The 19438-nt window shown below is 38.8% G+C and overlaps 1 protein-coding gene and 1 long non-coding RNA gene across 2 annotated transcripts in view; both read right to left on the reverse strand.

The window, feature by feature from the left end:
* LOC140236270 (uncharacterized) overlaps positions 1-19438 on the reverse strand; it is a gene marked incomplete at its 5' end in the record, with an annotated part of 262437 nt that overhangs the window by 160343 nt on the left and 82656 nt on the right. The window lies entirely within an intron of this gene.
* Positions 14326-15748, reverse strand: LOC140235657 (uncharacterized). The gene is made up of 3 exons (XR_011901705.1): positions 15642-15748; positions 15210-15341; positions 14326-14375 (listed from the first exon to the last, which is right to left on the reverse strand). It is a non-coding gene; the product is annotated as an uncharacterized lncRNA (long non-coding RNA).

The following is a 19438-nucleotide window of genomic DNA, read 5'->3' on the forward strand; positions in this document are numbered from 1 at the left end:
CGCTGTAATGTTTTGAACAATTCTCATTATTCCGGTTGGAAACTGATTGTTAAGTAAATTCCTAATAAAGCTCCGGAAGATTTGTTCATTTCAATTCACTGTGACCGCCTTGCATTCATTTGTGTGAACTTGACCATAACAATTACCACCATATAAATCAAGTTCTGCTTACTGCTCTACACATCATAACAGCTCACGGCCAAGTGATAACACAAAGTCGATGCGAGTCTACGGCGCTACAATTACTACAATAACACTACACGCAACGTACAACGTACAATGCACAATGCGAAGCTATCGATCCTACGCTATATCAATTTGCACAGTACATAACCTAGATACACTGGCGTCACTTACGCTAGACCATTCGTGATATCCGGACACACAAAAGGCATTTGTGACCCGCTACAACAAAAAAGGCCCTAAAGTCGCGCACGGTCGAAGCGTGAAAATCGAGTTTGAAGTCCGAGCATTAAAATTGGTCAAAACTTATGATTTTTTTTTTTATTTTGATATGTTATTGGAGTCTAACATGTCTTCTATCATCTGTCGAAATTTTGAAGCAAAATGATCAAAGAAAAGATGAAAAAATAGCGTTTTTCTGAGCCATGTTTTTTAGCGTTTCAACGAAGCAGAAACTGGTTCGAAAATTTGGATTGAGCGCTACAGATAGGTTCCGCCCCTAACAACGACCAGAGTGATCTCATTGGTCAGTTTGCTGCTTGCTGCTAACCGAAGCGTGAAGCTCGCACACTGCCCAGTCGACTGGTGCGTGCGGGCGGAGTGCGCTATGCCCAGCCGCTTCTCACATTCTGGTCACTGATTGGTTAGTGAGGAGACCGCCGACGCTGATGTGCTTGAATGAACTCTTCGGGGGTTGCTAGGGCTTACCTTCTATTGTCCAGAGGTGAAAACTAACTTGCGTGTCCCTTGATCGCGATTGCGTCGAAAGGAAGACTTTAAGGGCGCTTTTCTCGAAACAGTGATTTTCCAGACATCTCGACATGCTCTCTTTTAAACATCGATATCTCCGCAGCCGATTATTCTTATAAAATGTGTTATATATCAATTTAAAGCGGAAAGATTAGGGGATTATATCATGCAATTCTCAAATAATCGACCTCGCCCGACTTTAGGATCATTTTGTTGTAGAGGGTCACATTTATAGTCTCTTTTATCAAGAATTGTGAACAACGAAATAATCGTAAACTTACGCAGAACCATCAGATGCAAGACTTCCATCCCGGATTCTGTGATTATCGTGTGATAATCTTACACATCTTTTGCATTTTGGCTAGACTCACAAACGAGCAAACCGTCGGTTCGTGCGCCATCTTTCTAGCCCATTATGGAAGGCCGAAAATCACACTACTATATATTGCGCTCGCGCATACACTTAACACATAATCACCGCTACATTTGATGCGCTAATACTAGCCTACGTATGAGAAGCCGAAATTGCAAAAACAATTCAGCGCGAACAGCACACTCCCCCCCCCCCCCCAACGTCCGATGGACGTTAAAATTCCACAACTTAAAATGTTACCTACGATGTCCACAACACATCCCCTATTGATAGAATACAAATACACATAATGTATGGTACATATTACATGCAAAGTGTAAACTCTAAAACTGCACAATTGTCAACAAGTGGCCTTCAAACTGACCATGAACAGGCGTTTACTCCGCCTCAACCAACAAAATTAACTCCTGGATTGGCCTACAATAGGTTTTTCCAGTTGAAGGCAGACGGACTTGAACTTGACGGACTAAACCATCATCTCCAGTACCAACACTTTCAACGATCCCAAGAGGCCACTGGTTTCGTTTGACCTCCCCGTCTCTCAACAAGATTATGTCACCCTTCATGACATTCCTCTCCGTACTTGTCCATTTGCGCCTCTGCTGAAGGCTTTGCAAGTAGCGGACTCTCCACTGTTTCCAAAATCTGTCAGCCAGGATTTGGACACGTTTCCACTGAGCAGTGTACATGTTACGCTTGCAATCCTCGACAAGCATCTCTTCTATGCTCCCATGGTTCTGAGTCAAGAGCACCGAAGGTGAGAGGAACGATGTGTCCTCTGGATCAGAACTCAGTGGAACAAGAGGTCTAGCATTCACGATGGCCATTGCTTCCATCATGAATGTGACCAAAGTCTCATGGGTGAAACTTTTCTTTCTAGCCTCGAGCAGAATGCCATTGAGAATTCTTTTGAATAGTCCTACCATTCTTTCCCAGACTCCTCCCATGTCTGGGGCATGGGGTGGATTTAGCTTCCACTCTGTGTTGTTCCTCTCAAGAAAGGTGTGAAACACCTTGTCGTTCAAGACTCCCACAAAATTTGATCCTCTATCAGACCAAAAGGTTTCCACTTTGCCTCGCACAGCCATGAATCGCCGAAGTGCGTTGATACATGATGAGGTGCTCAGTTCCTCAAGAACTTCGATATGAAGAGCCCTGGAGGTCAAGCAGGAGAATATCATTCCCCACCTCTTGCTTTTGGCAGCACCTCCTCTGGTCTTCCTGGTGACCACTTTCCATGGTCCGAAGCAATCTACGCCAACCTGGGAAAAAGGAGGTCCGATCTTTAGACGCTCTTGAGGGAGGTCAGCCATGCGTTGGAGCACAGTCTTCCCTCTTAGTTTGCGGCAGATCACACAATGGTGGATAACGGCAGATATGACTCTCTTGCCCCCGATAATCCCAAACCCAGCATCACGCAGAGAACCTTCTGTCAACTGTCTGCCAGGGTACCCGTTGTTGTGATAGTGCATCATAAGGAGCTTGGCAATGTGACTCTTGCCAGGGATCAATACCGGGTGCTTCACTACCACAGGAAACGAGGACTTCCTCAACCTCCCACCAACGCAAATCTAACCATCTTGGTTCAGGATGGGTGCCAAGTCCCGTATTGAGGAGTTAGAAGGTAGAGTTACTCCCTCTCTGAGACATTCATATTCCTCATGGAAGATCTGCTTCTGTACTTCCTTCACGATCATCATCTCTACATGACGTACAAATTCAACGTTTGTGTTGCTACATGTGTGCCAGCCATGGCAACCATTGTCACTCCTGGAGCTGAACGAGTGAGCAATGTGTATGAGCAGACGGAACGCTCTGACTAGGCTTTTCCAGGTTGAGAACTTTTCAAACCTTGGAACAAGTCCTTGCAGTTCCACACTGGTTTTGGTGACCTGGATGTTAACATCTTGCTTTATCTCTTCATCTAGGTCAGGATCTACAAGTGGAAATTCTGACACTGGATTCACTACTTCCTGAACAGCTATCTTCTGAGGACCGGTAAGCCATGATGAGCCTTTCAAAGACCGAGCTGAAACCGGGCGTGTGCCACAGTCTGCAGGATTGTTGGCCGTAGGCACATACCTCCATTGTGAAGGTTGGGAGAAACTGAGAAATTTGTGAACCCGGTTCGCCACATAGGTATGAAATCTTCTGGTCGTGTTGTTCAGGTACCCAAGAACAATCCTACTGTCCGTAAAGAAAACTACTGTTGCGGCTTGAATGTTCAACTCTCTACACACAACACTAGCAACTTCCGTGGCCAAGACCGCAGCACAAAGCTCCAGTCTTGGTATGGTGTGACCCGGCTTTGGAGCCAGTTTGGACTTTCCAAAGACAAAGCTTGCACTGGGGTTTTCAGCATCCCCATCTATCAGGTACGCAACAGCAGCGACTGCTACCTCAGAAGCATCACAATAGACATGCAAGATCCCTCTCTCAAGACAGGTAAGGTAGTTGCGAGGAATCGATAGTGACTCCAACTCTGACAATCCTGAGGTCCAAGACTCCCAGACAGGCCTGTACATCTCAGGGAGCACGACATCCCACTCCACATTGTGAGTTATCATCTCTTGGAACGGGACTCTGGCTTGAATCATAACTGGGGAAAGGAAACCCAATGGATCGAACACTCCATTGATCATGGACAAAACTCCTCTCTTTGTGTAGGGCTTTGTCACCAACTCGATTTTGAACCTGAAAGTGTCGTCAGTCAAATTCCATTGAACACCCAAGCTCCTTAGAGTTGGGGTACCATCGCTCAATGTGAGGTTCCTGGTGTCTTTTTGAACCTCTTCTGGATCAAATGCATCGAGTACTGTATGGGAGTTTGATGCGATCTTGTGCAAGTGATTGCCAGCTTTCTCCTGCAGCATGGCCCGTGTCCTCGTCATGAGTGAAACAGCTGTTTCTGCATCCTCACATGAGGTGAGTCCATCATCAACGTAGAAATTGTCATGGATGAAATCCCTAACGTCTGGCTCAGCATCTCTGGCCAGGTCCCTTAGACCATAGTTTGCTACGGCTGGAGAAGGGGAATTGCCAAACACATGCTTGAGCATACGGTACTCGATAAGGGGCTTGTCAAAATTGTTGTCCTCATGCCAAAAAAAAAAAAAAATCGGAGGAAATTCTTGTGCTCTTCAGCTACTGAAAAACAGAAGAACATTGACTCAATGTCTCCGCAGACTGCAACAGGTCCTTTCCGAAACCTCAACAGCACTCCAACCAAGTCATTGGTCAGATCAGGGCCTTTCAACAAAACTTTGTTCAGGGAGTGTCCCATGAACTCGGCCGAGGAATCGAAGACTCCTCTGATTTTGTCCTTCTTCTTGGGATGATACACCCCAAACAGTGGTAGGTACCAGAACTCTTCATGTGCATCAAGAGGTGGCGCCACCTCTGCATGGCCTTTGGAAATGACCCCTTCCATAAACGTCAATATGTGTTCCCTCTTGATTGGATCCCTCACCATATTCGTCTGGAGGATCTGAGCTCTTTTCAAAGCTTTTGAACGATTGTTGGGAAGGCGATCCCTTCGCTCTTTGAAGGGTAGTGGAGCTGTTATATTCATATAGTGTATCATTCATTGTTTCATTTGGAGTTTTACCGTTCGTTCATCACATACATGCGCACACGCACTTGGGCTTGCGCATGCACAGCAAGAAGGATAATTCAATAAAGACAAGAGTGCAACGTTCGACTCGACTGTCTGCAATTGTATTCTTGTTGTACATTGTGTGTACGGCGGTTAGCTGACCGGATAGGATCTAGTGGTACCTAGAAATCCGAGGCCAGCATAGTAAAAGGACTTCCATCCCGGATTCTGTGATTATCGTGTGATAATCTTACACATTTTCTGCATTTTGGCTAGACTCACAAACGAGCAAACCGTCGGTTCGTGCGCCATCTTTCTAGCCCATTATGGAAGGCCGAAAAACACACTACTATATGTGACCGTGCACCTCAAAACGAACATAAAGTCGCACACACTGATTTTGCGTGAGGACTGAAAATAAGTGAAATGGGTCAACCTAGCCGAACTTGACTTTTTCATATTTTCTGAAAGAACAGGTCTTCTTTTATATTATGCTAACATTTGGTATCATGAAACGGGCAGAAAAGTGTGTTTTTTAGCAGTTTATCTCAAGCATTTTTGGTAGAATAGTGTGATTAGGTGTTTCTTTAGAATCCCTTTTTCATTTCTGAAAAACTTTGTCCACAGTCTTCACTTTCAACTCTAATAACTTTTGAAAGGATAGTGCTACTGCTTTGAAAGTTGGCATTAATTATGGACAGAATGTGTTAATGAGGCATGCTAAATTTCAGTTTAATCTAATAATCCCTTCATTGTTGTCACTCTGGTGGTTTACTTCCTGTTTTTTGTCCCATTCATGGCACAGCCAGCACGGTTTGGTAAAGATTAAGCGCTTGAATAGACACTGTACTTCAGAGCCTCTTTTCTCAGTTCACACTTTTCCTGAGTTTGTGCTTTCTTTCCAATATTTTGATAGGTTAGGAGAGTCCATTTGATTTGAGTTATACATCATTTTAAAGCTTAAAGTCTGCTCTTTCAGAATATTGTCTTAACTAAAAATTCATGTCTGGCGACTTTTTGTTTGTTTTGAGGTGCAGTGTCACATATATTGCGCGCGCGCATACACTTAACACACAATCACCGCTACATTTGATGCGCTAATACTAGCCTACGTATGAGAGACCGAAATTGTAAAAACAATTCAGCGCGAACAGCACAATACCTATATATATATATATATATATATATATATACATATATATATATATATATATATATACATATATATATATATATATATACATATATATATATATATATATATGTGTGTGTGTGCTTGTGTGTGTGTGTGTGTGTGTAGGTGTAGGTGTATTGATGGCACAGAGAAAGTTGAATCGCAGCTATGAGGAATATCTTTTTACGCGGTTCCTTTCCAATTCTTTGAAAGTAAGAACATGCATACAATTATAGTTCGCACCATTTCGCATGAATTTTAATTGAGAAAGAAAAGCTAACTATAGTTATGCGAGACTCAACAGGGGTCTAATAAGCTAATGGTATCCACTCTAACCTCGTCCAAACAAACAAACAAACAGACATATACACTGACGAGAACACACACAGAGACAAAATCCTACCTGTAATTGAAGAAAAAAAGAGAACAGGGGTCGAATATAAGCTTATGGTATCAACTCTAACCTCGTCCAAACAAACAAACAAACAGACATACACTGACGAGAACACACACAGAGACAAAATCCTGCCTTGCTCTGTACATTGAAAGACGAACGATACTAAAACATGCATATAGAGGTAGCACTTGTAAATCATGGTACAAATATTGAAGCAGGCCTTCGAGTGATACATATGTACTGTATTATGTATTGCATGTAAAAATATTACAATCTTTCAGCTTAATTTTTATTTCTCCTGAAGTGCTGAAGCGCCGTATGATTACATACCGTCTTCATTTGTAATAGCCCTAATTTATTTTCACGAAGTCATGATTTGCACAATGTAGCTACAGTAGGAAAAGATTGTATGTGTTAAGTCGTGCGGTGTGACATACGGTATAGGCCGTTTTAAATACTTGTTCACGCCATCACGCGTGAACGCCTTCTCTGCTGTTTCTATTGAAAACAGATTGAAAGTAGCATTTTATCAACTTAATACGCTATCCACCACCTTGGATCTAAAATGACAACATGTAATATATTCAGTTCTACCAAAAATCTATTTTCTCCCTCCCCCCCCCCCTCTCTCTCTCTCTCTCTCTCTCGTCACTGTAACGATGTAATGACGAGTTCTACCAAAAAGTTGCGTGAGTGGTAATCTCGGTGCTTTCAATACATTGACACGTTTGTACCTAAGTGCTTGCCATCCCGTATTGTTCCGTATCGAGACAAAAGGTAGTGATGAATGATCAGGCGCTGTTGCTGATTTGCAAGGCGCTATTGAATAGGCGGCACGCGTCTTTGCAAAGTTTAATAGCATAGTTAGAAATCAGTGGCAGATAACAAACTGAGGCTACGCCTTTTGCAAATATAGGAGGAAAGGCTTTAAGGGGAAAAATACCTGTATAGGGGACTGTTTCTCTGGGATCAACGACGTGCACATAATGAACTACACAACTTCGTCAAAAAAGGAAAAAAAAATACAAAAACTGGGTGTCAATATAATTATGCTTGGTTTTCAGTTGAGTTCCAAACAAATGAAAGATGATATGCATAACTTGGGCAGTAACCTCTTATGTGTGAAATATGCGTCATCACTTTTTATTCTTTGAGAACATGCACAAAGAAAGTACAATATACCGCGAAGTCAAGACGAAAATGTGAATTTGTAGCAAAATTTATCCAAAGTATTTGCGGCGATGGAAAGGATAAAGAAAAACAAAATGAAATGAAGGAATGTCAGGACAATACAGAAACTTTATCGAAGGCAAGTAAACATGAAACAAATTATACTTCGAGAGTGTAATGATATATCAAAGAATCACAAGCATTGAACATGTCTTAACGATTATCTTGTCAGTTTTATACACCCCACATTATCACACAACCTGACAAGGGCATACGAGGGCCCCGTTTTATCAAAAGATAAAATCACGTTTGTATTTCCTTACCACATAGGCTGCCATAGACTTACAGTTGAAATCAACTATTCGAATAATCAATTTTAACTCTTCATAAAACAGGGCCGAGGTTGTATTTGCCCTGGATAGAGAAGGGTGTATGATAGAAGTGTATTCCACAAGATTCCAACGTTTTTCTTCAAGGTATTCATTCGTTCATTCCTTAATAACTGACATACGTTGTATCGACCTCTTTCCAGGAAGAGGCGATTCTACTTCTCGTGTGTGTGTGTGTGTGTGTTTGTGTGTGTGTGTGTGTGTGTGTGTGCGTGTGTTCTTTGTAGTTTTGTTAGCAGAGTAACAATTTAAGTGAAGTTTCCTCAGTCCTCTGCCTTTTCGTCTTCGTGACATCTTTCCCCAATTTTAATAGTCAAAACAATAGTCTTGATCAGGGCAGCAACACGAGCGTGAGGATCGGCGATGATGAGCACGGCATTGTCGTCAACAGAAAGAGATTCCTGCATGTGCTTGCGAGAGCAAAGTGCGGTCAATCTCTCCTGTTGAAGACAATGAGCTTGGTCTACGAAGGCGACGAGTTGGCCGGCTTCAGCTTCAACGGTGATCGCACTGTTGACCCACCGCTTTCAGCCCTCATCGATGACCAGCGTTTCAAGGATATCAGCAGCCAAGTGGCAAAGTCATATCCCAGATATGACAGTCCTCGCAAAGTCCGCATTTTGCGAGACGCGGTGAACGGCAAATGTCGTAAAATCCGTCGAAAGAGGAGGATTTAGGCGGCGTGAATTCGCCCTTCTCTATCGAACCCAAACGGCTCTTCTTAGAGCCATCATTATGATCAAGAAAGAATAATAGTCCTATATGTAATAAGTGCAAATAGAATGCGCATTGAACGCTCTCACACATATTATGTATAATAGACACACCCCCACGCAAAAACATATATTGATTCCATGTGTATGTGTATATACATATATGTATATATATATATATATATATATATATATATATATATATATATTATATACATATATATATATATATATTATATACATATATATATATATATATATATCATGCAACACGCAACTAAAAAACAGCAAATCAATGTCAGAAATATGATGGGGCCTACATAAAAGCAATGATGCTCGTAAAAACTGTAGGTTCCCAAATTCATAGGCGTGAAATTATACGGAGAACGGACACATTTATCTTTACCAACTTAAATTGTACCAGTGCAAAATCAGTATTAAGAACGAACTATCGAACAACATAAATACTTTAGTATCGCTTAAGCGAGACTGTACATATTTCCCCATGTTTACAAAAAAAAAAAAAGTGCTATAACGGCATCGTTAAATAACTTTGAGCTGCGGACAAAAACAATAGACTGGGGTATTAAAAAAAAAAAAAAACACGGGTTGCTAAGAGCCGGGTAGTGTGTATCCACTAAGTAATAACCATTTTAATTTGCGTTTGATGGTGAATAAAGGTGAATTTGCGATTGAAGGTCTAGAAAGATAAAGAGAATAATTAGATTTTTTTTTGCTTCTTTCTACCATAACTTCTTTCTACCAAAATGTACCTTCATATGCAGTGACCAATATATCATTTAAAAGGTATTATTGTGTACTTTATAACAAAGACCGTACTTCAAAATCTTCAAAAATGGACTTATCGGTTTTGGCGAACATGCTCTTCATATATGTATAAATATATATACATATATATATATATATATATATATATATATATATATATATATGTATATATATACAACATTAAAATGTGCTACGAAGGAACATTTTCAGCATGTGACTGAATATCTTAACAAAAGAACAATCCCAAGTACATGCAAGACCATTTCGGGTAAACTTAAAAAAGAAATAAAAACATTTTTTTTTTGATTCGCTCAATAATATTCTATTTAACTGTGATGGGAATGAAACATCGTACATACAAATTACAACATATTATATTATGATGACAACAAACATTGACATTAATTGTTGAGAGGCCATTTTGTGTGATGGACTTGGGTCGTTCCTTATATGATATGGACTTGGGTCGTTTGTTTGTTTTTTTAATCGTATACACGATATTCTTCTATAGAGATGAGAGAAGGGTGAGAGAGGGCGCTAGAATATGAATATAAGAATGACCCAAGTCCTTCATTCTTACATTCATTTAAGATTTGACTAATTCATTTCAGGCACTTCCGGGGGTAACGAGGATTTATCATTTTTACACAAGATGAGTCCATGCATAACCTACTCTCTTAATTTCTAGGATTTATTTTTAAGTCCTATGGATTTATTTCTTTAAGTCCAAGCGGACTGTAAATACCGACAAAACCTTAGGACTTAAAAGTAAGTCTTAGCTAGGATTTAAAAATTTAAGTCTATGTTCGACTTAAATTTCAAGTCTATAGGATTTATTTTTTAAGTCTTATTAGATTACATTTAAATCTTTCTTAGACTTGTTTTTAGAATAAATCCAGCTTGGATTTAAACGACGAAAGACTTATTTTTATCCTTCCTTGGATTTATTTCAAATAAATCCATCATGGATTTAAACTCAGACTACTAAAAATGACAGCCAATTGATGCACTTTCTTCACATGTAAAGGTCTATTTATTTTAACAAAATCAAACTGATGCATTTTTCACAAACATCGATAAGTTACAAAATATAGAGATGATTGTCATACACATGTAGGCTCCAGAAAAAATGAAATACATGTACGACATGATGAAAACAGAGCATATTTTGCAATAGTCTCAGATGGTCACATCTTCACATTCATGTTACTGATGCTTCTTTCACTGTGTTCTGTAAACAAGTTACTAGACGACTGGAACCTTCATTGCCAAATAGATTACTTTTTTCACTTTTTTCAATCTTGCAAGATGACTCCATACGACTCGATTCACTTTCATTTTATGTATTTCTTTTACTGGTGAGCATTGTTAAGTTGTAAGATGGAAACTATGAACAAATATAAGATTATATATGAATTCTAATAACTTAAATTTTAGAAATGATGCTGTGTAATAAACAATACAGCCTCCATTAAGTTGACGTTTAGATTTACACGCTTTGTACGTCCCATGCATGCAATTTAAGGAATTATTTGATTTTTTGGAATGATGCATAGTATAAATTTAATCAAGAGGGAAGTAAAGGCCAAAATTAGTGTAATCAAATTAGAAAAGAGAAGAAATTTCCCTACACAGAATGGTGTAAAGACTATGAAAATCAGCTACGAAATAAGGAAGATATGCCTCTTTTCAATTTCACACATTTCCAGAAAACAGATCTTGTCCAGTCTTTATGAACGTCCAAATGAGGGAATTGATGATGTCATTCCTTCAAAATATTTTTACACTTTTCACCTGCATGTATTTGCATATTCATACGGACTAGTCAAGAAATGTTTTCTGAAAATGTGTTACATTTCCTTATTTCTTACCAGACTTTCCTAATTTTTCCACTATTCCGTAGGGAAAATTTACAATTGAATCCAAACTGTATTACATACAACAGTAGGGAGCAAGATCTATGTAAACTCTGAAGTAAATTCACCTTAAAACCTTAAGAAGTTCAAATAACAATTAACATTCTAAACTTACTTCTAAAATTCCTTGAATATCGATTGTCTGAAATGGATTTACATAAGTACATTTCCATACTGCATTTTGGTAGACAAAATGTTTGACAAAAGAATATACAAATTCCTGCTTAATCTATTGATATTTAAGAATCCATCTCAACTGATGACAGGGAACCATCTCAAGAGACTGTTCAAGTGAGATGGACCACTAGTTTCTTAATTACTTTGATGTCATATCTCGTAACAAAGCACTATGTTGAAGTGATGCAATCTGAATTTTTAACTAGAATTATCACTCATTGTGATTAATATACCCCCACCCACAACTGAGGGAATTAGCTCAACCAGGATTATTTTTTCTTACTTTTTAATAAAGAAAAAAATTACAATGGCAATGCACTGTTCCACCTCTCAAATCAAGTGCTCAAAAACTGAGTGAGCAAGATAAATAAACTGACGATTTCTATGGTTTTTACTAAAAATTGTGTAACCATGGCAACACAATGTTGGACATTAAGAAAAAAAATGAAGTTTGCACAACTATAGGCCCTATATCATAGCCGTCATATGTGCCAAATTTCAAGCTAAATGCTAAAAGGGTGAGGGGTTTAGTTGAATTCACATTAGTGTATCATTTTCATGCAAAATATACTGTTACCATGGCAACACATTTTCCACACTGACAAAAGATTTTTTGCACATCTAGGTAATGTAGAGGTAACATGTGCCAAATTTGAAGCCAAAATGCTCTAAACAGAGACAGGAGAATCGAAATGTTTGTATGATTTTCATTGAAAATGCACTGTTACCATGGCAACACATCGTTTAACAATGATGAAATATGAAGTTTGCATATTTCTGAACTACAATGGTTGCATGTGCCAAATGTCAAGCCAAATGCTCAAAGACTGAGGGAGTTACCTGAATCCAAAATATTTTAGTATGATTTTCATTCAAACTATGTTGTTACCATGGCAACACAATGATCAACAATGACGAAAGGTTAAGTTTGCACATCTACGTACCATAGTGGTCAGGTGTGCCAAATTTCAAGCTAAATGCTCAAAGACTGAGGTTGTTACATGAATCCACAATATCTTTGTATGCATTTTAGTGAAAAGATGCTGTTACCATGGCAACGCATTGTTCACCATTTATGAAAGATTAAGTTTGCACATCTATATGCTAAAGTTGTTGCATGTGCCAAATGTCAAGCCAATTACTCAAAGAGTGAGGGAGTTAACTGAATCCACAATATTTTTGTATGATTTTCATTCAAAATATGCTGTTACCATGGCAACACATTGATCGACACTTACGAAAGAATACGTTTACACATCTACATTCCACAGTGGTCTGTTGTGCCAAATTTCTAGCTAAATGCTCGAAGACTAAAGGAAGTTAGCTGAATCCACAATATTTTTGTATGTTTTTTGGTTTAAAAAAAGCTGTTACCATGGCAATGCATTGCTCACCACATTGTTTCCATATATATCTATATACCATAGTGGTCATGTGTGCCAAATTTCAAGTCAAATGCTCTAAATTTGTTTAAGGTGCCCATCTGCGCTGAATCTATCCTTCCTCATGGGTTCAAGCACATACTTTGGCTGGAAAACCAAAGTTTATTTCTTTATATAGAGAGTTTCATACTAAAGTGTTTAGCCACAACGTCATAATGAAAATAGCAACAAATCAGCGCTCAATAAATGTGATGGACAATGGCTCAACAACACTGTGGGAGTGATGAAAATTAGGTAATCGTTGAATAATTACAAAAGTGTTCAGGGGAACTTAAACTTTCTTCTTTCAATTTAAATCAATGCGGATCTGGCATTACTTTTTTTTTTCATCATCAACCAGACATAATAATTATACAGAAAACAAGCCAAAGATGAACAATAAATAAATTGAAACTGGACATGTATAAAAACTTGAAATATTGTTTAAATGTTCACGTAGCAATGCAAATGCAAAAGTGAGGCACACACATACATGATAGTACCTCTAAAGGAAACATTGCGGCATTAACTTTCCTTATTGTGTTATTTTCATTTAAAAATGCACACAAAAAAAATTACAAGGAAACTTTACTACAACCAGGGCATGACAGATATGCTTCTTGTGTGCATGGATTTGTAGCTCAATATAAATGGAAAAGTGAGGCACACATAACATAACTCAATATCCATGAGTCAAACATTACGCATGATAGTATCTTCAAAGGAAACATTGCAGCATTTTACCTGTGTTACTTTGATTTAAGAATTCACCGAAAATTAAGAAAACTTTGCTGCACATCAGGGCAAGTCAGATATGCTTCTTGTGTGCATGGGTTTGTGGCACAATGTCAGAAAATCTTACTAGCATCATACACTGACGTGTTCTTGAAGTTCGTGGCTATAATGCCCAGAACGAAGCCCTCACTTGGGATTGTAGCAGTACATGAATATGCCACCACAAAATCAAAGAATGCTTCAAGCACCCAAGCATATTTGACGATGAAGACACAGTGGGCTTTAAAGAGTCTGTCAAATTCTTGCTTCCGGTCATCTCCAGCCTGGACTTAGTATGGTCTTGTCCAGGATGAGAAAATACTGGATGTACGTCTAGTCACTCCCTTATCTGACTAAGCAGGGCTGGCTGAAGGTGGCATCTTTAGCATCACTGAACTTCGCGCTTCTCGCTCGTGATGTATACGTTTCGCGTGGATCAACTTGGCGTTTCCCGTTTGCTAAGGCTTTCAGGTGGGAGAATCTCCAGATCAGAAGATGCTTGCGGCTGGGGTTGGAGTCTCTGCATCAGCAATGCCATGAACATTGGTTCCTACCTGAAAAGAGATTAAACATGTATAGCACTACTGATATTTCGAACTAAATTTCACTTGAATCGTTTGAGCAAATGACAAAGGCTACAATTATTATCAAATAAACTTTGCATCACATAGAGGGAAGTTAAGTTCTCAGTGAGAGGGCACTCTGGAGGGAAAAAATATTAAAATATAATTTTACATATTGATCTTAAATACAATGTACTAATAACATATTCATCACAGAACTTTTAGTTTGTGATGTACAAGTAAATATTTCTGATATATTTCGGAACATATTATTTTAAAACATTATGTCTCATCTGGTAAACCTCAAAGCCTTGAAAAAAATTCCCAGAAATCAGATTACTTTTTGCCATCATCGGGGTGGGGCCTACTTGATATTTACATGTTCCAGACTCATAAGATATTTGATGTACATAATCAAATCAATAGAAGTCAGCATGCATTTTTAATCCGTAATTTAATGAATTTAAAAGAAAACTGTCAAAACACGGTAGTTACCCCAACACAATACTCATTGCTGAATGTTCTAAAGTTTGTTTGAGAAGAATCGCTTCAAAAACACTGATATATCAGAGAAGAAAACTTTGCATTTCTCACGACAGCATGAGAAATTCAGATTTTTAAATTCCACCTGTTACTGAGTACATGCAGATTCTACACGAGCCTTGCTTTGTAAGATACGAAGCTCAAATATTCTTCTCTAAACATGAGCTGGTACTTAAAAGCCCAATGAAACATGCATATTGATAATTCTCAAAATTGGAAGCTCAATGATTTGATCATAAACTGATTTCACGTCTATAAACATTAAGCATATACTGTACTTACAGGCACATAGTCATTCTGCACCAGGTACTGCTGGGCATCCCTCGGGAGCATGAGAGGTCCTCTCCCTTTCTTCTACATGGGGATGTTGGGTCTGTGAAGCATCGCTGCAAGTAGTGACATTCCACAAAATTCCTATAGAATGGAACACAATACAAATTTTTTTTTTCAACTTTAAGTATTTCACACATTCTCTTTAACATATTAGATATGACGTATTGTATCAGCTCTGACAATCCCTAACATTCAGTTTTCGACTTATTATCAATATCAGTCTATGAAGAGCAAACTCGTACACATTCACTTTCCTGAAAGGTGTAATAGCAATGAAGCATAAACAAATGAGTAAGTTTTACTCTTACACTTTGGACAGAAATTGTTCCAGTAATTATAATCAATGCCACAAGATCTATGAGGATTGGCGGAAGGACTTACTGTCTCCATCAATGTCTTCACATCTTCTTACGATGTCTTGCAACTAAGGGTAGTTTCGCTTGGCAAGTGCAAGATTCTATTGACGTAAAATGGCCCCCATCTGTTCACCATCTCCTGCACTTTTTTCGGTACAACTGGGCAAAGTCCGCATTGATCTGAAAATAAACACAAAAACTGTGAAATATCAGTGATAAGGAAGTGGAAAATGAAAAACAGAAACGCTTTACAAAAAAAAAAAGGAAGAAAACAAATATGCTTCGGGGGTATAAATGGTCGCCATAGCCACATTTCTAGATTTTTATGTAATTAATTATTTCTTATTGGTCTCGAGGGTTGTATTTCATGCTGGAGGAAAAAATGAGACCGATATCTCTGATTTTTGTTTCAGATGTTATCGTTAAAATCAATTTTTAGAAATACCAGGGATGTCTTGCATATCTAAACACCAAGAAGGGATAGTCCTGACAGAGTACTCCTTGGAGTACAAATTATACAAATAACAGGTAATTTGCATTCCCTTTATCTTAAAAAATATTAAAAGTAAAAAATAAAAAAGGCCTCATATATTGTAAAACTTCACTACATTCTCTCACTGGTGTATGTGATGCTTAATGCCAATGTGTAAGAATGTATGTTTACACATTTGGAGACAATTACTTCCTGGAACTATTTCTTTTTATTTTAACTGTCATATCACAAGCGGTGCACCCATGAAATTTAAGCTGAATTACGTATTTATTTTGGAGCAAGCGCCATGATCACGAGCGCCTGACTTGGCGGATACCGGCGCTATACAAGACTTCATCATCATCATCATCATACATCTCAGCCAGAAGTGTAGATCTGTAGAATTTTTAAGTCTAGATCCTTCTACTTAAACACAGATCACCACATTGATTATGCTACAAAGAGAAAGAGTGGAGTAGAATATCTTTATCCAGGTGCGAAATCTTGTTCCATTGCACGAGTTAATCCCATACATTATTTGTTTCATACAACGCCTTCAACAATAACACTAACAGACGTACAGGTTGTACTAGTTCAAGAAAGAGTCTTGAATTCAGTGCAGAAATGGCAACCATAAGGCCTAGGACAGGTGTCCAGGCCTACTACTGAGTGGTAGTAATAATAGTAGAAGTATTTTCATGGAATGCAAATCAGTAGCACATTCACATTACATACACATGTACGCAGCCGAGTGCAAGTAGCATTGAAGTTGATTATTCCAGTAAAATGAGTGACATGATGCACGCTTGTTAAGAGTGTTGAGTGCACACGCCAAAGGTAATTGTTTATTGTGACATCAGACTCAGTAGACCTAGTCATGCAATGGAACAGAAACTGTTTATTAATTGTAGACCCCCTATTTTAATATGGGAGTCAATGGAAATTGGTGATGTCAGCCAATATGGCCCATGCGATAGAAGTTTTTACAGTTCAGAGCTTGACGCCACTGCACTGGCATTGCAACATTGGCGCCCTAAACCCTGGGGCGCTCATCACACAGGGGGCTTCGTGTTTGGGCTGGTCGCAGTTCTATTTTAGCGCCCATAGGGTCTACGTACTATTGTGTATTGGTGGCCTATTAACACAACGTTAAAAATAAAACCCATCTAACAGCATATGCCCTACATTTTATCACAGCATAGGGCATGATAAGGCCTAGAACTGTGCCTTTCTACGTAGAAATTGATAAATTAAACCTTACAAGAGTGTAGGAAGGGGTGAACTGACACTACAACTTGTTAGTAAAATGTTACTGTTACTCAGTGTTAGACGACAGTTAGGCCTACGCTAGCCTGACCAGACACTGTGAACAGGGTCTGACATGTGTTAGTGTTTCAACGTTGTAACCGACCGTCACTATTGACGGCAAAATCACATAAAATACCTTTTATTTTGTATGATTTTAAGAGTAATGTAATTGCAACACTTACCTACAGCATATTTTCCTGATTGTTGAGTTGAATTCGGCGTTTTGTTGGTATCCAGACCTTATTGTTGAATTTTTCGGAGTATAGATCGTGCGGTGGCATCTTTTCCTTCGAGAGCTTCAAAAAATCAACAAACTACCACGCATGCGCATTCAGAAGTGGTTGCTTTTTACCTACGCCCGTGCGCCCGTGCGTTTCATGTGTTACGTAAAACTTGTAGTAGATCCGCGCGTGCTGCACCGGCAATGATTTGACCTTTTTGAGTCGGGGTCATCCGACTATCTCCGACTACCTACGTTGTAGTATACGAGAGTGAGTGCTATTCATATAACACGCAGATGAGGAGTGAAGCAGTAAGGACGTTTACAGACCTGATTTCAGCCATAGATTTCGGTAAGTCTTAGACGTAATTAAACAAAAAATCGCATATCGGTTATTGAATGATGATCATAGATTACGATAGTTCCTTATATTTTAGTTTTCCACGATTAATAAAGATATTCATGAAGGAAACAGTGAACGATATAAGCGCGATAACAACGTCCGCGAAGGAAAAGGGGTGCAGCGCTGTCGCGATTCGCGATTCGCGACAGCGCTGCGTGTAGTTAGGCCTACGCTACAGTAGCCTGTTATGCCCATAGCTTTACCTTTCAGTCAAGACACCAACATCGTAAATCATTAGGTAGAATGGGCGCTTTATAAGAGTCCCTGTATTATTACACTTGTACTTGCAGTTTTACCGAGATAGAGCCCCCACAATACTAGTATAACGTTAGCCTACATGTAACTTGTTACAATGTTTGGATAGACACATTAGCCATGAACAGCTAACGTTAGCACTGGCGCTTCAGGGATGGACAGCGCTGTATACAGCGGCAAGGCTCAAACTCGCCAAAAATGTAGGGCGGTTAGTGCACATCTTAACATCTTTTATCTTTGGTTATTGAGTCCCAGAGTTATCAAACACATTCTTGAGCATTCATACAGTAATATGCTCACCTTTAAGCAACTTGGTCAAGCTTCCGTCAGATCATGCCCTCAAAAAACTCCGGCCTGCATGACTTCTGCCTTCAAGACCAACTCAACTGTTCGAGTCAATAGCGTTTGCAAATGGTCGGTAGTTTATAGGTACAAGCACTGTACTATAGTACATGTACACTAATGTGTGTGTATGACTACGCTATCCTAGCATCGCATGAAGCAAAGTGACGGCCAGCGCCAATTCCGGTTTTAGGCGGTTCAAGATAGCGCATGACGTCATTTACAAGTCATCTGATTGGCTGAAAGTTTAAGTCCTTGTTAGATTTAGATTGCGAACAGCTTCGACACTCAACTTTTAATCGAAGCCACCTAAAATAAGTCTTAAAGACTTAAAATATTTTAAGTCGTAAGAAAGATTTAAAATTTAAGTCCTAGAAATTAAGAGAGTACAATTTCTCATGTCAAACTGAATTTGGCCAAAAATTGAACTTGGATCGTTCTTATATTCAGATCTCCAATTACATTCCTGTTATAATATTGCTAGCACAACATGAAAAAATAATGTTGATTTGTCTACGTAAATTTTGGCTTTATATCAGCCAAATATGGCACATTTTGGCAAAGGACATTGCGCTTGCACAACATTATTGATTATTGCGTTGTATTTCATAACTTCATCGAAATACAATCTGACGTTTGTTTGCTTAATAGTTTTCTTGAACATGTACTTGTGTTACGTGGGCAGCAGATTACATGAAATGCACAATCTAATGTAGAATGTCAGTGGAAGGTCACATCGATTTCAGATTTGTCAATTCCATATGATGGTATTTATCAAAAGAAGTAACTTTTTGGAACAAAACTAATATGGAAGTTGAGCCT

Source organism: Diadema setosum, chromosome 12, assembly GCF_964275005.1.
Source record: "Diadema setosum chromosome 12, eeDiaSeto1, whole genome shotgun sequence".
In the NCBI taxonomy this organism is placed as follows: domain Eukaryota; kingdom Metazoa; phylum Echinodermata; class Echinoidea; order Diadematoida; family Diadematidae; genus Diadema; species Diadema setosum.